General features: G+C 40.9%; 2 long non-coding RNA genes across 2 annotated transcripts; one reads left to right on the top strand and one right to left on the bottom strand.

Annotated features, from left to right (window-relative positions):
- The first annotated feature begins 1347 nt into the window (after positions 1–1347).
- Positions 1348–3367, top strand: LOC129157074 (uncharacterized). Its single transcript, XR_008560452.2, has 4 exons — positions 1348–2034; positions 2397–2487; positions 2628–2808; positions 3144–3367. It is a non-coding gene; the product is annotated as an uncharacterized lncRNA (long non-coding RNA).
- A 199-nt stretch (positions 3368–3566) lies between these two features.
- On the bottom strand, positions 3567–4384 carry LOC129157073 (uncharacterized). Its single transcript, XR_008560451.2, has 2 exons — positions 4065–4384; positions 3567–3716 (listed from the first exon to the last, which is right to left on the bottom strand). It is a non-coding gene; the product is annotated as an uncharacterized lncRNA (long non-coding RNA).
- Positions 4385–5250: the final 866 nt, after the last annotated feature.

Raw genomic sequence — 5250 nt, forward strand, 5'->3', positions numbered from 1 at the left:
GACTGCAGCTATGGAAGTTCAACAGGAAGTTTCTATTACGGACATATGAAAAAGTCTGATTTTTGTGACCTACTTTGGAGTACACTATCTGTGTGTGACTGAAGAAATGAGTGTGACCTTTGGTGCAGCGGTACAAATGAGTTGATGATTCTCTGCAGGGAGACTGAAGTGTAAATTAGAGCTGCTTTTCAGTTTGTTATGGAGCATAATCAAGGCTCTGCTCTGGCACCCTTAGGATGGAAATTAGCTGGAATGAGGCAGTGAACTGTGAAGGGCTGGGACATTGTGAGGACAGGAGCTCACTCATACTAATTTTCTAACGCACTGAAACATTTCCCATGTGAACAGGCACACGTGAAGTATTTACTTTAAAAAGCACAAGCATTAAACCTGCTGAGTTCAGTAAGTTCACGAACAATACTGTGAACTTCCTCCTCGTGAATGCATAACCTTGAAACACATGGCAAAAAGAAAAATCTAAATCATAGGACTTAAAAAATAAAGGTTTCCCAACACTTTCAATCAACTCTCACAAGAACTAAGGCAATTAGGGATTTCTAATGAGAGACAACATAGAGTAGTAGAGTTTCTGAGCAGGTTTCACAAAAAAGTCTTGAATGAGAAGATGCCTGAGGAATAAAGGAAAAGTGTTGGTGCCAAATCAACAACAACCAGAAATGGAACATTTCAGGCAGCAAAACTGTGTGACAATTAAAACTTAGTTTTTAAAGGGGCCTTATGGAAGTTTGACAGCCTTAACATGTATAGAAATAATAAATTTCTTCTTAATACATTCTCCTGCAATGTCCTGGTTCTGTAGAATGAGCCCTGGCATTTTTACTGTGATTGCCTGTTTTTCTGTAAAATCACAGAAAAAGAGAGCTGCTCGGGTCAAGCAGGCTGCTTCATGCGCGTTCACACTCTTTGAACTTTGTTTCAGGTGTCATCAAGGACATAAATGTTACAGATACAAACAATGTCACTGGTGGTTTAGCTCGCCTAATAAGACTTTGGGCTTTCATGCAGAAAACCCGGGTTTGATACTAGATGGAAACATAGTTGTTTTAGAGTTTCTTTTTTACATTAATGATATATTTTTTTACAGTAAGATGCCCAAATTTTTATTTGAGACACGCCGAACGGCATTGAATTCACAGGTAAAAAAGATGTGGGTTCAACTTTCATTTTGGAAGACTTTTTCAAGCAAGGGAAGGGAATGATCTGAGCATGAGCATTCTCCTGTCCTCTGTCCGCTGTCCTCCGGGCCACACACACACACACACACACACACACACACACACACACACACACACAAGGGACTGTCTCAGCTGTTATTTTCGTTAAAGAGCAAGTAACGTCTAAATTAACTTTTTTTTGCTGATGAACTGTATAAATGAGTGTCTAATAGTGTTTTAAATGTGTGCATTCTTTATTTTAGCATTTTGGTGCATTTTCTTTAAAAATTAAAAATTCTGTCTAAAAACCACAGTAATGCGCCACCTTCAGCTGAAAACATAGAATTTGAGTCATTTTGAATAAATTTTAGCCAATGGCTAAAGAGTAAAGTACTACGTAAACCAGTAGAGTACTACGTAGCAGCTCCGTGCCAAAGTTATAAAAGCAACGAGCGTCTCGGCCACGCCCTGTGGCGAGTGGGAGTTGGATTTGCAAGCGAGTGTAGGAGGTCAGCGGTAGTTCAGCATTAGCATATAGCATTAGCATATCCTAGTCTTTAGCATATCTTTTAGTGTTATAAATACTTATTTAGTGTTAGCTTGGCTGTTGTATATTATAGTTTAGTTAGTGTTTGGCTGTTAGTGTAATTGGGAAAGTATTTCGGGTTTAGTGTTCCATATCGTCTTAGTATTGGTGAGTAGGTGTAGTGTAGTATGGTTGCGGTGACTCTGTGGGCATTTTACCCGCGATTCTGCACGTCTCCGTTTGAAGAGGGAGGCTGTGCCCACCGTGGCTCTTCCGCGATTTAGATGCAGCCCACCGACTCTGCTCCCCCACCACGGCGGGCTCCAGTCTGAGGTGAGTCAGCTAAATAAACGTTTTAACATCTTCTAAAGACAATTCCCTACCTAAATGCAAAGTCTGAGAGACGTGGTTCACTTCCTTTAGCTAGTCAGTCGGCAATTCTGCAACAGTTACTCTAACTGACGCAGCACTTGTTGACAACATTACAGCGTGAAATCCAGCTTGTGACCCGGTTCTGTGAGGAATTCTGTTCAGGAGGTCGCATTTCAGGCTCTCCACATCATATCTGACTGACTTTTACGTTATAACAACGATCACACACTAGGAATGTTATAAAGCGCCTATATAGGAGATTCTTTTGTATATTATCTGACTATAAACTCCAACAACAATGTGCTTCTATTTTTTTTTTCCAGGCTAAATCTACCCAAGACACTGGCTGTCAGACTGATTTAGCTGCATGAATGTACTTGTCCAGGCTGATGTGAAACCTTCCCTGTAGCAAAGGTGAATTATTTTTAATAATCTTCTATGCAAACATTTTATTATCACCTTCTAGTTTTAATTTGTTTTACAGATTATTTTTACACGTGATTTTATGCTCTTTTAAACATTTATAAATGTGCTGCTTCTTTGTTTTTACATAGCCAGCCAGAATGGAGTTCACAGCTGCAGTGTGTCTGGTGACCCACGGGGACCATGATGAAAATTCATCTTCCAGAAGGTCCCAGAGCGTCCAGACCCCCTGAAAAGACCAAGGTGTGAGGTGTCTGCTGTTGATTCCAGCTTCCACCTCAGTGACAGTGCAAGCTCAGTGAACTGTTCAAGGTAAAAAAAAAATTAAAACATTTCAGAATTTTTAAGATATTAACAATTAAATAAGTATGTGATTACATCATGACGGAGGCTACTGATTCTGCCCGTGACACTTGGTGGTGACGTGTAAGCTGATTCTCCTGGAAAATAACTTTTACATTAAATATTTTGTTTTTGCTATCAAAAGTAAAGTAACTAATAACCTGCATTATTGCAGGACATTCAGCAAAATATGGACTCTACACCATGAGGCATGCACACATTAATATTCTATAAGAGCACATAAGGTGAGCAACACCACATATTGTACACTGTCCTGAATTTGTTTTCTTTCTGCATCTCATTAGCCTGGCTGATCACCTGATAACTCCTGTCATCTGGTTATGACAGCATGAGGATGTCCTCACACACCTGTAACCTATCAGCTCATCTGGCAGAATAGAGAGAGAAGAGACAACACCACATCTCCTGTTCCTGGAAAGCCTTCAGCCTTCCTTCGATGACTGAGAACCTCCATCAGCTCTGTCTCCTGTCTGCCTACAATTATTATAATAAATATTGTGTTTGACAAGTTTTTTGTGCTGCCAAATATCTCATTTAGATTCCAGTTTTGATATTTTAATGGATATTTATAAATTACATTGAATATCACATTTTTGTTGCATGTTTAACTAGCTATTGTGATTAATTAAACTAGCACCTCACTGTTAAAAGCTCGTTCTAATTTCAAGCATGTTTAAGTATTTATGGACATGAACAAAAACAGGAAATATATAAATTGAGATTTATTTAATTAATATAACAAATAAGGGGGAAAGAGTCATTGAAAGGCACATTCTTCTGGAAGTTCCTGATCCTGAGGACACCAGCAGAGGAGACCAGCTGCAGACACCAGAGACCAGCTGCAGACACCAGAGGACCTAGAACCGAGAGAGCAGCTGTTATTAGTAAATAAATAAAGAAATCAGGGCAGTTTTAGTGGGCTGAACACATTACAGAATAATTTTCTCATGGGGTATTTTCATAACTTTATATGCAGCAGACTGTACCTTGAGCCCAGGGCTACCGGAGAGCTATCCAGCATGTTTCAGTGGATTTTCCTGCTTTAACAGGTTAGATTAGCTGTTAAGCAGCTCAGCTATTTGTTGCTGATTAAAACCAGGTGTGCTGAAGCAGATAAACCTCTAAAACATGCTGAATACTAGCTTTTTGGGGCCGTGGAGACAAACCCTGCAGCTAATCCAATGCTATGGCTAACGGCTACTTACCTTTCAGAGGTGATTCTGTTGGGTCGGTTCTGGGAGTTTCAGGCAACTCACAAGCTCAAAACAATAAGACTCAGGTCCGCTTGTCTCCTCCAAATAGACTTGGTCCCTTTCTTCTCGAGTGTCTGTAAGGAGGGGGAGAAACGTCCTCCACTTCTATCAACTGCTCAGAGTGAAGGGAGCTAGCTTCGTCTAGTTAGCCATCGTCTTCGTCACTGCCGCGGCTCCGCCCTCTCGGTCCTCCAGGCAACGCCTACTAATGTTGCATTTTTTAAAATTGATACGTGGGTGGAGAAGGACTCCGAGGCTCAATTGACCCGCTCTTTAAGGAGTGTGCATGTACAGCATGCGCACCTTGTGCACGAGCCTACTATTGAAGCTGCCATTACGCTGTTGGCCTGAGGAGGCAATCACGAGCATAAAAATTCAAAACTCCGTAAAGTCCCTTTAAGTCCTTGGTGTAAAATGCCAGCCGAGAAAATCTGAAAGACAAGATAACTGAAATGGGAATTGAATCAAGATTTTGAAAGAGAACAAATAAGCACAGATACTCCATGTTACAATTATGAGAAAAGCCACTTAGTCTTTTGTGTAAAGCTATTCCCGCAATACATGTTGTAGCCCTATCCTATCACTTACTAAGTCACATAATTGGGGTGACCACTCTAGGGCAATGGTGCATCAGGTGTTAGGAGTTTGCCTTGTAATTGATGGGTTGCCGGTTTGAACCCTGGCTCTGTCTGTGTCAGCCATTGTGTCCTTGGGCAAGACACCCTTGCCTTGCCTGTCTGATGCAGCCTTACTTCTGTCAGTGTGCCCCAGGGCAGATGACTACAGTGGAGCTCCTCACCACAAGGGTGTGAATGTGTGTGTGAATGACCGTAAAGCACTTTGCCTTGGTGAAGGAATGTGGGATGTTTAACTGAAGAAAAGAAGCAATGTGGGCAGTGTGGTTGCTTTTACATGGTAATAAAAGGGCAAAGGATAACTATAATACCTGTAATTATTAGTTAAATCATGCAACTGTATTTTATTTAGTCTTCTGTAGCACATTCATTGGACATTGCCACCGCTCTGTTTAGCTTTTTCCTCAGGCTCATTATAGTGTGTGTATTAGTGCTGTACGATAGTGCAAAATTTGGTATCGATCCGATACCAAGTAAATACAGGGGCCAGTATTGCCGATACC

The sequence above is a fragment of the Nothobranchius furzeri genome, chromosome 4 (genome assembly GCF_043380555.1).
Source record: "Nothobranchius furzeri strain GRZ-AD chromosome 4, NfurGRZ-RIMD1, whole genome shotgun sequence".
Taxonomy (NCBI): domain Eukaryota; kingdom Metazoa; phylum Chordata; class Actinopteri; order Cyprinodontiformes; family Nothobranchiidae; genus Nothobranchius; species Nothobranchius furzeri.